General features: G+C 46.1%; 5 non-coding genes across 5 annotated transcripts; 3 read left to right on the forward strand and 2 right to left on the reverse strand.

Moving 5' to 3' along the window:
* Nucleotides 1–5,480: 5,480 nt before the first annotated feature.
* On the reverse strand, nt 5,481–5,554 carry TRNAN-GUU (transfer RNA asparagine (anticodon GUU)). The gene has a single exon. It is a non-coding gene; the product is annotated as a tRNA-Asn (tRNA).
* Nucleotides 5,555–6,542: 988 nt separating this feature from the next.
* Nucleotides 6,543–6,614, forward strand: TRNAG-UCC (transfer RNA glycine (anticodon UCC)). Its single transcript has one exon. It is a non-coding gene; the product is annotated as a tRNA-Gly (tRNA).
* A 497-nt stretch (nt 6,615–7,111) lies between these two features.
* TRNAN-GUU (transfer RNA asparagine (anticodon GUU)) lies at nt 7,112–7,185 on the reverse strand. Its single transcript has one exon. It is a non-coding gene; the product is annotated as a tRNA-Asn (tRNA).
* Nucleotides 7,186–8,492: 1,307 nt separating this feature from the next.
* On the forward strand, nt 8,493–8,564 carry TRNAG-UCC (transfer RNA glycine (anticodon UCC)). The gene has a single exon. It is a non-coding gene; the product is annotated as a tRNA-Gly (tRNA).
* Nucleotides 8,565–10,120: 1,556 nt separating this feature from the next.
* TRNAG-UCC (transfer RNA glycine (anticodon UCC)) lies at nt 10,121–10,192 on the forward strand. Its single transcript has one exon. It is a non-coding gene; the product is annotated as a tRNA-Gly (tRNA).
* Nucleotides 10,193–15,000: the final 4,808 nt, after the last annotated feature.

A 15,000-nucleotide genomic window follows, 5' to 3' on the forward strand; every position in this document is an offset into this window, starting at 1 on the left:
ATTTTCTGAAGAGGATCCTAAATTGCTTCCTGCCGTCTCCACACAGGTTCAGCCTCTCCTGTGTGAAGCCCCCTCTGTAGCAACTAAATGACGCTGTTGGGGTAGATCCACTGCTGGCCGTGGAATATAAGGTGGGCGTTTTTATTCTAGAAACAATGTTTCATGTTGCCAGTACCTTACGTGTGCATCAGCGGCTAAATGCGGCTGTCGGCGAGCTCCACTTTGCTCTCTCTCTCTTTCTCCTCTCCTCGGTAATGGCGCCGGACGCCGGGCGTGCGTTCCACCGAGCGCTCCGGCATTCTATCTCTTCCGGAAGCGTCATTTCCGGTTGGTCACTTCCGGTCGGCGTTCGGAGGCGCATATTGGTTCCTCCGCTCTGGAGGAGGTTCACTCTACCCTCTGCTCCGCCCCCACTCTCCAATTGGCGCCCGGCAAGGGGGAGGGCTATTTAAACGGAGGATTCAGAGTGATCAGTGGCTACAAGCTGGCAGTTCGGCGGCGCTGTTGCTCTGCTGCATGTGTGGAGCCTTTGGAGTTTTTTCTCTTCCCCTCAGAGGTTTGTTCTGCTCTGGTCTCTCTCTCTCTCTCTCTCCATTTTTCATTATATCCCTATACTTTATAATTCTTCCTATATTCTTTACAGCAGGTGCTGTATAAATGGAGCTACAAGAGCCGGATAATGACCAGGTTCAGGACATTAGGTAGGAAGCAATATTATAAGGTAAGCAATTTCCCCCTCTAGCAAAAGAGTGCTGGCTGACAGACTGTTTTATGTCTTGCAGCCCTCCGGATAATCAACATGGAGTGGAAGATGAGCCAAGTCGTCCTCAGACTGATAATAGGAACGCAGATCGACACACTCCCAAAGGATCGTCTAAAAGACGTTCACCTTCTCAGAGGAGATCCCGTTCTCGATCAAGATCTCGTTCAAGGAGACGATCACGATCTAGAAGGCGTAACAGGTCTAAATCGCAGAGAAGACGTCGTTCAAGTTCACACCACTCTTCAAGAAGGAGATGCTGGGCCTGTAATAAATACGTAATACCAGGAAAACGCGTATGCAGCGATTGCTTCCATGATATGGCAAGAGAATCTGATCGGTCAATGGACGTTTCGTCTATGATTAAACAGGCGGTACAAGAGACGATGAATGAATATATATCATCCTTACCCGCGCACTCAGCGGACCAACATAGGGACAACGACCCTCAATCCGGCCCATCAGGACTTGACGATTCTGAGATGGATCAGGCCGTAGGATTTGATTTTGCCCTAGTACAGCCATATGTATCAGCGGTCAGAGAAGCCATGGAATGGCAGGAGGAACAGGGACCGGAAAGGCCCGCGGGCCAGAAAGAATATTATGCACATTTAAAGAAAACGTCAAAGAGTTTTCCATTGATTAATCAGATTAAGGATGTGATGATGGACGAGTGGAAAAAAGTAGACAAGAAGCCAACTCTGGCGAATAGATTTAACAAGCTATATCCACTGGGAGAAGACATTATCGAATGCCTGGAGAATCCTCCTAAGGTGGACGCTTCGGTAATCGGTCTGGCAAGACATGTTACATTACCCAGAGACGATACAATCTCCTTTAAAGAGCCACTCGACAGAAAGATGGATGCTGAACTTAAAAGATCTTACACAGCCTCTGGTTCAGCATGTAAACCGGCCATTGCCCTCACCTCAGTGGCGGAAGCTATGAAGGCATGGATCAATAATATTGAAGAAGCTTTACAGTCCGGAGCAGAGAAAGAAGATATCATCGCTGCATTAGATGATTTAAAACTAACCTCGGACTTTGTAGGTGAAGCGGCTGTGGATATATTACGCTGCTCGGCACGTTCCATGCTGCACTCGGTCATCTCTAAAAGGGCACTATGGCTGAAGGGGTGGTCTGCGGACCAGGTCTCGAAGCAGGATTGGTGCAAGATACCTTATGATGGCAAGAATTTGTTCGGCCAAGAAATGGACGATGCAATCCGCCGAGTGACTGGAGGTAGATCAGGAATGATCCCTCAGGACCGAAAGAATCGACGACCACCTTATACTCCGAGACCAAACTTCAACCAAAATAGATACAGATCCTCAACATCCTATAGACCAGGCCGTGAATTCAGGCGCAATTGGCAAAGCTCTCATTCCTCACTACAGAAGCTGACTAGACAGAAAAAATCGAATCCGGCTCCCTCTCAACAAAAGCCCTTTTGATGGTCAGCCCGCCCAGACACGACCGGTAGGCGGACGACTTCAGTCCTTGAAGGAGGTCTGGGCGGAAAACATCAGCGATCCGTGGGTTGTCCAGACGATATCACTAGGACATCAATGGAAATTTACCAAGAGGCCAGAAACAATCTTCAGACCAACGAAGATCCCATCATCTATGGAAAAGAGGAAAATCCTTCTTCATTATATAGAAGACCTATTACAGAAAAGAGCGGTGGTGGAAGTTCCCATACAGGAGAGAGGGTCGGGGGTATACTCCCCATTATTCTTTGTTACGAAGAAATCAGGCGAATTGCGGCCCGTGATGGACCTGAGAGAGTTGAACTCAAACATCGCTCTGAGACACTTCAAAATGGAGACCATTCAAACCATAACGAAAGTGATCATGCAAGGAGATTGGGCCCTCTCTGTAGACCTCGAGGATGCCTACCTTCATGTGATGATCCATCCGAAATATCAGAAATATCTGAGATTTGCAGTCGCAGATCAGCACTTCCAATTTCGAGCCCTACCGTTCGGAATCTGTACGGCACCAAGGGTATTCTCGAAGATTCTACTGTCCCTAGTCGAGAAACTAAGAGTCAATGGACTCAGACTGTTTCATTATCTCGACGATCTGCTGCTGTTGGAACAGAACAGACAGGTACTGTTAGCACACAGACAGATCCTTCTCGAATGTTTAGAGAAATTCGGATGGAAAGTGAACGTAAAGAAGAGTCAACTAACACCGTCACGAGACTTTATATTTCTAGGAGCACGTCTACAGACAGTATCAAATACAATTGGCCTACCACTGGAGAAGCAGACAAGGATAAGGAATATAATGCAGAATGCGACATGCACAACTATCATGACAGCGAGACAATGCCTAAGTCTATTAGGCACAATGACTTCCACCATACCCATGGTAAAGTGGGCTCAGTGGCACTGCAGAGCCTGGCAGAAAGACTTCCTCGATCAATGGACAACGAAAAAGATGAATCAGCAGATCTTCGTAACCTCAGCTATGAGGAAGAGCTTGTTATGGTGGATATCCACAGTGAATCTAGACACTCCATTGCCGATCCAACTACCAGAGCCGATCATTGTTACCACGGATGCGAGCCAGATGGGATGGGGGGCGCATCTGGCGCAAGTGTCGGTCCAAGGAAGATGGAAATCAGCCCAAACAAACTGTCCAGCAAACATATTGGAAGTACGGGCAGCAGCTTTGGCCTTAAGACATTTCAAGTCACGGCTCCAGAACAAGAATGTGCTTCTTCGCCTAGACAACCGTACGGCGGTTGCATATATAAGGAAACAAGGGGGAACAAGATCTTCAACCCTGATACAGGAGGTGACTCCAATATTTCAGTTCGCAGAGAGGAATCTTCTGTTCCTATCAGCAACGTACATTCCGGGCCCAGAGAACGTCAAAGCGGACTTCCTAAGTCGCACCAGGTTGGACAACAACGAATGGGCCCTGAACGACACAATATATCAAACCATATGCAAACAGTTTGGAATCCCACAGCTAGATTTAATGGCGACAGCCTACAACAGGAAGTGCCACCATTTCTATTCGAGGTGGAGATCACCACAAGCAGTGGCGACAGATGCACTGATAGCGGAATGGAAATTCGAGAGAGCCTATGTGTTTCCCCCTGTACCAGTAATCCACAGACTATTGAAGAGACTTCTGACAGAACCAGTGTCATTGATAGCAGTAATACCATTTTGGCCAAGGAGGCCTTGGTTTCCGCTACTATGGAGACTAAAAACAGCTCAACCACTGATGTTGCCAGACCAGGTGGACCTTCTACATCAGGGGCCAATCCTACATCCCAATCCAGCAAAACTAAACTTAGCTGTCTGGACATTGAGAGGAGGAAATTGGAGGCACTTGGATACTCGAATACCTTAATTAAAACTATGCTTAGTGCTAGAAAGCCCACAACTAATAAAACTTACAGTAACATCTGGAATAGGTTTTTGTCGTTTGCTGAAGAATCTCGAATTGACCCTTTAAAACCTGAAGTTAAGGAAATACTGCACTTCCTCCAATCAGGCCTCGAAAAGGGACTCGGGTACCACTCCCTGAAGGTACAGGTAACGGCGCTATCAGCGTTAACCAACCAAAGATGGGCGTTACACCCTCTGGTGGTCCAGTTCTTAAAGGGGGTAATGAAGGAAAGACCTCCCAGGAAGACGGTGTTTCCCAAATGGAACTTACCCCTGGTACTTGATGTACTGGCAAAACCACCCTACACACCATCGGAAGAATGTAACCTAATTCAGCTTACGCATAAAACAATCTTCTTAGTGGCAATGTCATCGGCCAGGCGAGTCTCGGAACTCCAAGCGTTAGGATGGCAGGAGCCGGCTCTTAACTTCTTTCCTGACCGTGTGGTCCTCCGACCAATCCAACATTTCGTTCCTAAGGTATCCTCCCTCTACCATTTTAATCAGGAATGGACGTTACCGACACTATGGGAAGAGAATAGAACTACCCCACATCCACTTGACGTAGGAAATACCTTGAAACTTTACATCCAAAGGACGGAGGCTTTCAGGAAGTCGGAAAGACTATTTGTAATCCCTTCTGGATACAGAAAGGGTGAACCGGCCTCGTCAAGGACAATCGCATCATGGCTGGTAAAAACTATCCAGGATTCCTACAGGGCTAATGACCTGATACCACCACAACAAATCACGGCTCATTCGACCAGAGGGATGGCTACCTCGTGGGCAGCATTCACCAAGGTCTCCCCTGAGAAGATCTGCCAGGCGGCAAACTGGTCGTCAATTGTGACCTTTATGCGACACTATAGAGTTGACCCTGCGGCTAACTCTACTCTCCAATTTGGAACCAATGTTCTGACTGTTAATGCAACTGTGTGAATAAAGAATATGTATTGCACCTCACCCTCCCTGTTCATTATTGACTAGTTATCTTCCGATCGTGCTGCCATGGAGACATATGGAAAACGGAAAATTGGATACTTACCTGCCGGTAATTTTCCTTTCCAGATGTATCCATGGCAGCACGAGGCTCCCACCCTAGTTCGGTGATGACGAGTTAACAAGACTAGGGGGGCGAGCTTGGGAGTTTAATTTATACAAGTATGGTCCTATGGGGTGAAGTGGGCGGGACTTAACCCGATCGTGCTGCCATGGATACATCTGGAAAGGAAAATTACCGGCAGGTAAGTATCCAATTTTCCGTTATCTGGGGTTCTCTTCGGACAACTGTTGAACACAAAAGGAAAGGCCGTCCCTGGGTGGGCTTGAACCACCAACCTTTCAGTTAACAGCCGAACGCGCTAACCGATTGCGCCACAGAGACTGTGCCTGCAGTTGTTGCTAAATGATTTTATGGGGATGTATGTGTGTGTCTTGTGGAGTGAGGAAGTAAGTCTGCTCCAAGAAGTTTAACGCCACTTTTTCCCACAATGAAGCATTCACTGTATGGCAGCAGAGTGGCGCAGCGGAAGCGTGCTGGGCCCATAACCCAGAGGTCGATGGATCGAAACCATCCTCTGCTAGGTGTACGTTGGTTTTTATACCTTGCTTACCATATGGGCCAATTGTCGGCCATAGCCCCTTAAGAGAAAGTGTCATTAGGGCCTTGCTGTAACATAGATAGTAGTGTAACTATTTCAACTAATGTACCCTTCTTAAACTTGAAGGTTGAATACAAACAGAAGCAGAGTGGCGCAGCGGAAGCGTGCTGGGCCCATAACCCAGAGGTCGATGGATCGAAACCATCCTCTGCTAGGCATGAATTCATTTTTGCACCTTGTTTTATCGCATGGGCAAAACGGTTTCCATTGCCCTGTAAGAGAAAGTGTAATAAGGGCCCTGCTGTAACGTACATATTAGGGTAGCTAAGACTACTCCTGGGCCGTTCTTGTAGTTGAAGAGATGGGTGAACTGTGACACCGCACTTAAAAAAAAATAAAAAAAAAAAAAAACAGCAAACAGAGAAGCTTCCCCATATTGGAGCATTGGATTTGGTCAAGTCTTAAGCCAATGTGTTGTAGGGCACAAGTAAGCTTTGGGTTAGCAGGAATGGTTGCATGGCCACCTAGCTTTTCATCCTTCCCACCCTTGCCCTGGAATCTTCCAGACTTCAAATTGCTGTCCTTTGCTGTGTGTGTTGCACCAGCATCATCCAGGGGGGCACATGATCTTTCTGAAGTCTTGAATTGAAGTCTGTAAGCAGTATCACCATGTGTCCCACTGCTTACATCTAGCAAAGTAGGCAAATAAGCAAGCTCATTTTTCTCTTGGGTATATTGCAATGGTACATGCTAGGTGAGTTTCAGCATGTAGCGTTGGTGGTATAGTGGTGAGCATAGCTGCCTTCCAAGCAGTTGACCCGGGTTCGATTCCCGGCCAACGCATGTGAGCTTGCTTTTGGCACCCTACAATTCCATGGAAGACAAGACCAAGACAAGATCTCTGAACAGTTAGGACATCCTGCACCTGCTCAGTCTCTGGAGAGGTTCCATTCCGGTGCAGCAGACTCTACGCCAGCTTAAAGTTCTTTCTAAATGGTCAACACTTAATGCAGACACTCTATAATGTTCTAAACAAATAGCTAGCAAGGCACTAAGGCGAGCCTGTCCTTGGGTGGGCTTGAACTGCCTTTCTTTGGCTTGACAGCCGTCGCCAGGCTTTGGGTTCGATCCCCGGCTAATACTTTACTGCTGCTTCTGGGGTACAGAAAACTTCATTTGGTCACAGACACTGCCAGGGATGTCTGTTGTATCACTAAGACATGAACTTGATGCTGCTCACCCTTTTCATGAACGTGAATGAGTTTCCAACGTGTCTCAAATGAATCTACATGGCTATCTGGGGTTCTCTTCGGACAACTGTTGAACACAAAAGGAAAGGCCGTCCCTGGGTGGGCTTGAACCACCAACCTTTCAGTTAACAGCCGAACGCGCTAACCGATTGCGCCACAGAGACTGTGCCTGCAGTTGTTGCTAAATGATTTTATGGGGATGTATGTGTGTGTCTTGTGGAGTGAGGAAGTAAGTCTGCTCCAAGAAGTTTAACGCCACTTTTTCCCACAATGAAGCATTCACTGTATGGCAGCAGAGTGGCGCAGCGGAAGCGTGCTGGGCCCATAACCCAGAGGTCGATGGATCGAAACCATCCTCTGCTAGGTGTACGTTGGTTTTTATACCTTGCTTACCATATGGGCCAATTGTCGGCCATAGCCCCTTAAGAGAAAGTGTCATTAGGGCCTTGCTGTAACATAGATAGTAGTGTAACTATTTCAACTAATGTACCCTTCTTAAACTTGAAGGTTGAATACAAACAGAAGCAGAGTGGCGCAGCGGAAGCGTGCTGGGCCCATAACCCAGAGGTCGATGGATCGAAACCATCCTCTGCTAGGCATGAATTCATTTTTGCACCTTGTTTTATCGCATGGGCAAAACGGTTTCCATTGCCCTGTAAGAGAAAGTGTAATAAGGGCCCTGCTGTAACGTACATATTAGGATAGCTAAGACTACTCCTGGGCCGTTCTTGTAGTTGAAGAGATGGGTGAACTGTGACACCGCACTTAAAAAAAAAAAAAAAAAAAAAAAACAGCAAACAGAGAAGCTTCCCCATATTGGAGCATTGGATTTGGTCAAGTCTTAAAGGGGAACTGAAGAGAGAGGTATATGGAGGCTGTCATGTTTATTTCCTTTTAATCAATACCAGTTACCTGGCGGCCCTGCTGGTCTATTTCTCTGCAGTAGTATCTGATTAAACCCAGAAACAAGCATGCAGCTAGTCTTGTCAGATCAGACTTATAAGTCTGAACCACTGAAACACCCGATCTGCTGCATGCTTGTTCAGGGGCTATGGCTAATAGTATTAGAGGCAGAGGATCAGCAGGGCTGCCAGGCAACTGGTATTGTCTAAAAGGAAATAAACATGACAGCCTCCATATACCTCTCTCTTCAGTTCCCCTTTAAGCCAATGTGTTGTAGGGCACAAGTAAGCTTTGGGTTAGCAGGAATGGTTGCATGGCCACCTAGCTTTTCATCCTTCCCACCCTTGCCCTGGAATCTTCCAGACTTCAAATTGCTGTCCTTTGCTGTGTGTGTTGCACCAGCATCATCCAGGGGGGCACATGATCTTTCTGAAGTCTTGAATTGAAGTCTGTAAGCAGTATCACCATGTGTCCCACTGCTTACATCTAGCAAAGTAGGCAAATAAGCAAGCTCATTTTTCTCTTGGGTATATTGCAATGGTACATGCTAGGCGAGTTTCAGCATGTAGCGTTGGTGGTATAGTGGTGAGCATAGCTGCCTTCCAAGCAGTTGACCCGGGTTCGATTCCCGGCCAACGCATGTGAGCTTGCTTTTGGCACCCTACAATTCCATGGAAGACAAGACCAAGACAAGATCTCTGAACAGTTAGGACATCCTGCACCTGCTCAGTCTCTGGAGAGGTTCCATTCCGGTGCAGCAGACTCTACGCCAGCTTAAAGTTCTTTCTAAATGGTCAACACTTAATGCAGACACTCTATAATGTTCTAAACAAATAGCTAGCAAGGCACTAAGGCGAGCCTGTCCTTGGGTGGGCTTGAACTGCCTTTCTTTGGCTTGACAGCCGTCGCCAGGCTTTGGGTTCGATCCTCGGCTAATACTTTACTGCTGCTTCTGGGGTACAGAAAACTTCATTTGGTCACAGACACTGCCAGGGATGTCTGTTGTATCACTAAGACATGAACTTGATGCTGCTCACCCTTTTCATGAACGTGAATGAGATTCCAACGTGTCTCAAATGAATCTACATGGCTATCTGGGGTTCTCTTCGGACAACTGTTGAACACAAAAGGAAAGGCCGTCCCTGGGTGGGCTTGAACCACCAACCTTTCGGTTAACAGCCAAACGCGCAAACCGATTGCGCCACAGAGACTGTGCCTGCAGTTGTTGCTAAATGATTTTATGGGGATGTATGTGTGTCTTGTGGAGTGAGGAAGTAAGTCTGCTCCAAGAAGTTTAACGCCACTTTTTCCCACAATGAAGCATTCACTATATGGCAGCAAAGTGGCGCAGTGGAAGCGTGCTCGGCCCATAACCCAGAGGTCGATGGATCGAAACCATCCTCTGCTAGGTGTACGTTGGTTTTTATACCTTGCTTACCATATGGGCCAATTGTCGGCCATAGCCCCTTAAGAGAAAGTGTCATTAGGGCCTTGCTGTAACATATATAGTAGTGTAACTATTTCAACTAATGTACCCTTCTTAAACTTGAAGGTTGAATACAAACAGAAGCAGAGTGGCGCAGCGGAAGCGTGCTGGGCCCATAACCCAGAGGTCGATGGATCAAAACCATCCTCTGCTAGGCATGAATTCATTTTTGCACCTTGCTTTATCGCATGGGCAAAACGGTTTCCATTGCCCTGTAAGAGAAAGTGTAATAAGGGCCCTGCTGTAACGTACATATTAGGGTAGCTAAGACTACTCCTGGGCCGTTCTTGTAGTTGAAAAGATGGGTGAACTGTGACACCGCACTTAAAAAAAAAAAAAAAAAAAAAAAACAGCAAACAGAGAAGCTTCCCCATATTGGAGCATTGGATTTGGTCAAGTCTTAAGCCAATGTGTTGTAGGGCACAAGTAAGCTTTGGGTTAGCAGGAATGGTTGCATGGCCACCTAGCTTTTCATCCTTCCCACCCTTGCCCTGGAATCTTCCAGACTTCAAATTGCTGTCCTTTGCTGTGTGTGTTGCACCAGCATCATCCAGGGGGGCACATGATCTTTCTGAAGTCTTGAATTGAAGTCTGTAAGCAGTATCACCATGTGTCCCACTGCTTACATCTAGCAAAGTAGGCAAATAAGCAAGCTCATTTTTCTCTTGGGTATATTGCAATGGTACATGCTAGGCGAGTTTCAGCATGTAGCGTTGGTGGTGTAGTGGTGAGCATAGCTGCCTTCCAAGCAGTTGACCCGGGTTCGATTCCCGGCCAACGCATGTGAGCTTGCTTTTGGCACCCTACAATTCCATGGATGACAAGACCAAGACAAGATCTCTGAACAGTTAGGACATCCTGCACCTGCTCAGTCTCTGGAGAGGTTCCATTCCGGTGCAGCAGACTCTACGCCAGCTTAAAGTTCTTTCTAAATGGTCAACACTTAATGCAGACACTCTATAATGTTCTAAACAAATAGCTAGCAAGGCACTAAAGCAAGCCTGTCCTTGGGTGGGCTTGAACTGCCTTTCTTTGGCTTGACAGCCGTCGCCAGGCTTTGGGTTCGATCCCCGGCTAATACTTTACTGCTGCTTCTGGGGTACAGAAAACTTCATTTGGTCACAGACACTGCCAGGGATGTCTGTTGTATCACTAAGACATGAACTTGATGCTGCTCACCAGGGCCGGATTTCCGCACAGGCCACCTAGGCCGGTTCCTAGGGCGGAAACCAGCCGACAGGAGAGCTGGGGCGGCTGTCGCACACTGTACACAAGGCTGAAGATCAGCTGTCCCCTGTCTCTGCTACGAACTGCACGGAGGAAAGCGCCCCTCCCCTCCTTTCCTCTCCACTCTGACACTGAGGGAGGAGGGGCTGAGCAGAGAAGCCAAGCCGCCAGATTCAGATTCAGGAAGAAGACGGGCGGCTACTCTCAGCACAGCATACAGGTATCTGTGCATGGTGGCAGCGCTAGCTGTGAGAGGGAAGGGAGGGAGTCGAAGTGTCTGCAGGACACTAGACTAGAATCACGCTGTGCCTGCCTGATCCTGGGGAATGAGTGACCAGCTGGGATCCCTCTCTCTCTCCCCTCCTTCTTCCTTCCCAGGAGTCTGACTAAAAACAGGGCTGCCTGGTGGTCCCCTCTGTCCTGTAGCCTGGCTTCCATCTCTTCTCTCCATACCACCGTCATTCCTTTTATCATTTGTTTCCCTTCTCCTCCCCCCACAGTCATTTGTCTTTCCATTGCCCTAGCACAGCTATCCACACTTGTTCCTTTTCTTATTGCACTTTTAGTCTTCTGAGATCAGTGGTTCACCCTATTTTTTAAAGGATATTGGAGGTTAATTCATGACATGTTAGTGCGCTAAGCCACATGGGTTACACCGGTGAGCGCACGCAATCAGCATAGCGAGCGCTCTTGGCTAAGCGTGCTTCTTTGAAGTACAGTGCGATGGTGTGTAGCACGACCGTCATACTTTACTAACGCAGCTGCTGTTACATTTAATGTAGCAGCGGCCGCACTAGTAAAGTATGACGGTGGTGCTACATACCATCGCACTGTACTTCAAAGAAGCACGCATAGCCAAGAGCGCTCGCTACGCTGATTGCGTGCGCTCATCGGTGTAACCCATGTGGCTTAGCGCATTAACATGTCATGAATCAACCTAATTAGATCTATGTTTGAGCACCAGCACTTTCTCCCTGCAGCTACATTATATGGTTAATAGCACTTTTGAAAGTTGACTACAAATGTATTACACTTGTTTTTATCTAATTGAACCTGCCTGATTAGTTTGTACCGCTCTTAGTACTTATGGGTCGTTGTTAAGGTGCGTACACACCTGCGACTGATGTCACTTGTCCGGGATAAAGATCCAATCCCCTTGGGTGACAATGCTGGACTGTACAGATGTGTCTCAGCTGTGTGAGGCCCAGTGCACACCAAAACCGCTAGTAGATTGTCAAAACGCTAGCGGTTTTGGGTGCACACCGAGCGGATTTTGTATGTGATCCGCCGGCCGCATCCGCATCAGCATCCGCGTGGCTAATGTATCTCTATGGGCTGGTGCACACCGGCGGTTTGAGGTTTTAAGCATACCGCAAGCGTGCAGCAGGATGCACGTTTGCGGCTTGCTAAAAACCTCAAACCGCCGGTGTGCACCATCCCATAGAGATACATTAGCCATGCGAATTTTCAAGCGGATGCGGCCGGCGGATCCACCCAGTGTGCACTGGGCCTAACTGACAAGGCATTCTGTTGTCATGCTGGGAGGGAGAGGGACGTCACGCTGCAGGTGGGGAAGTGGCATACATATAATCCTACCATAGTCGTAGTCTAATGTCCTACATTATTATTATTATGTATTTATATAGCACTGGCATCTCCTGCAGCACATTACAGAGTGCATAGTCATGTCACTGACTGTCCCCAGAGGAGCTCACAATCTAATCCTACCATAGTCAGTCTAATGACCTACCATATTATTATTATGTATTTATATAGCACTGACATCTTCTGCAGCACATTACAGAGTACATAGTCATGTCACTGACTGTCCTCAGAGGAGCTCACACTCTAATCCTACCATAGTCATAGTCTAATATCCTACCATATTATTATTATGTATTTATATAGCACTGACATCTCCTGCAGCACATTACAGAGTACATAGTCATGTCACTGACTGTCCTCAGAGGAGCTCACAATCTAATCCTACCATAGTCATAGTCTAATGTCCTACCATATTATTATTATGTATTTATATAGCACTGTCATCTCCTGCAGCACATTACAGAGTACATAGTCATGTCACTGATTGTCCTCAGAGGAGCTCACACTCTAATCCTACCATAGTCATAGTCTAATGTCCTACCGTATTATTATTATTATGTATTTATATAGCACTGACATCTCCTGCAGCACATTACAGAGTACATAGTCATGTCACTGACTGTCCCCAGAGGAGCTCACACTCTAATCCTACCATAGTCATAGCCTAATGTCCTACCATATTATTATTATGTATTTATATAGCACTGACATCTCCTTCAGCACATTACAGAGTACATAGTCATGTCACTGACTGTCCCCAGAGGAGCTCACACTCTAATCCTACCATAGTCATAGTCTAATGTCCTACCATATTATTATGTGTTTATATAGCACTGACATCTCCTGCAGCACATTACAGAGTACATAGTCATGTCACTGACTGTCCCCAGAGGAGCTCACACTCTAATCCTACCATAGTCATAGTCTAATGTCCTACCATATTATTATTATGTATTTATATAGCACTGACATCTTCTGCAGCACTGTACAGAGTACATAGTCATGTCACTGACTGTCCTCAGAGGAGCTCACAATCTAATCCTACCATAGTCATAGTCTAATGTCCTACCATATTATTATTATGTATTTATATAGCACTGGCATCTCCTGCAGCACATTACAGAGTACATAGTCATGTCACTGACTGTCCCCAGAGGAGCTCACAATCTAATCCTACCATAGTCATAGTCTAATGTCCTACCATATTATTATTATGTATTTATATAGCACTGACATCTTCTGCAGCACTGTACAGAGTACATAGTCATGTCACTGACTGTCCTCAGAGGAGCTCACAATCTAATCCTACCATAGTCATAGTCTAACGTCCTACCATATTATTATTATTATGTATTTATATAGCACTGACATCTTCTGCAGCACTGTACAGAGTACATAGTCATGTCACTGACTGTCCTCAGAGGAGCTCACAATCTAATCCCACCATAGTCATAGTCTAATATCCTACCATATTATTATTATGTATTAATATAGCACTGACATCTCCTGCAGCACATTACAGAGTACATAGTCATGTCACTGACTGTCCTCAGAGGAGCTCACAATCTAATCCTACCATAGTCATAGTCTAATGTCCTACCATATTATTATTATGTATTTATATAGCACTGACATCTTCTGCAGCACTGTACAGAGTACATAGTCATGTCACTGACTGTCCTCAGAGGAGCTCACAATCTAATCCTACCATAGTCCTAGTCTAATGTCCCACCATATTATTTTTATGTATTTATATAGCACTGACATCTTCTGCAGCACTGTACAGAGTACATAGTCATGTCACTGACTGTCCCCAGAGGAGCTCACAATCTAATCCTACCATAGTCATAGTCTAATGTCCTACCATATTATTATTATGTATTTATATAGCACTGACATCTTCTGCAGCACTGTACAGAGTACATAGTCATGTCACTGACTGTCCCCAGAAGAGCTCACAATCTAATCCTACCATAGTCATAGTCTAATGACCTACATTATTATTATTATGTATTTATATAGTGCTAACATCTTCTGCAGCACTTTAAAGGACCGCTATCGTGAAAAAAGTAGGCAGTTAATATCTGACTGAACAACAGGTTTATGGCCAGTCCATCTCCTCATGGGGGATTCTCAGCGTTTTCTATGTTTTCAACAGCATTTCCTGAACAGCAGTTGCAAAGTGTAACTGACAAAATAGTGTGCAAGTGAGTAGGGAGGTTGGCTGGTAGATTACTATTTTGACAGTTAAACTGCTGTTCAGGAAATACTGTTGAAAACAAAGAAAACCCTGAGAATCCTCCATGTGGAGATGGACTGGCCCAAAACCGGTCAGATTGTAAATGCCTACTTTTTTCACGATAGTGGTCCTTTAATCACCTTAGTATTGTGATCAGCAAAGGTCCCCATACACACACATTACATTTCTAATTGGATTCCCTGCAGATTCGTTCACTCTGATCAAATCAAATGGAAATCAATTCCTTTATATTTCATTGATTTTGACCAAAAATGTATCTAAAGTATCAATCAAACAGGACGGCTGGGTCAATTGGGGGTGGAGCAGGAGTGGTAGATGATTGATAGGCCATAGCGTTGCGTTATATCAAACAGTGCAACGTTGGGGTTCGATCAGTTTTCAATAGATAACCTGCTGGAATCTATTAAAAATGAATGTGCTGTGTGTGGTAGGAATCAATTCCTTCTGAACAGATTCCTTTCAGAAAGGGGCCGATCGCTTTGGAAAATTGGGTAGAAA

This window comes from Hyperolius riggenbachi, chromosome 4, assembly GCF_040937935.1.
Source record: "Hyperolius riggenbachi isolate aHypRig1 chromosome 4, aHypRig1.pri, whole genome shotgun sequence".
NCBI lineage: Eukaryota > Metazoa > Chordata > Amphibia > Anura > Hyperoliidae > Hyperolius > Hyperolius riggenbachi.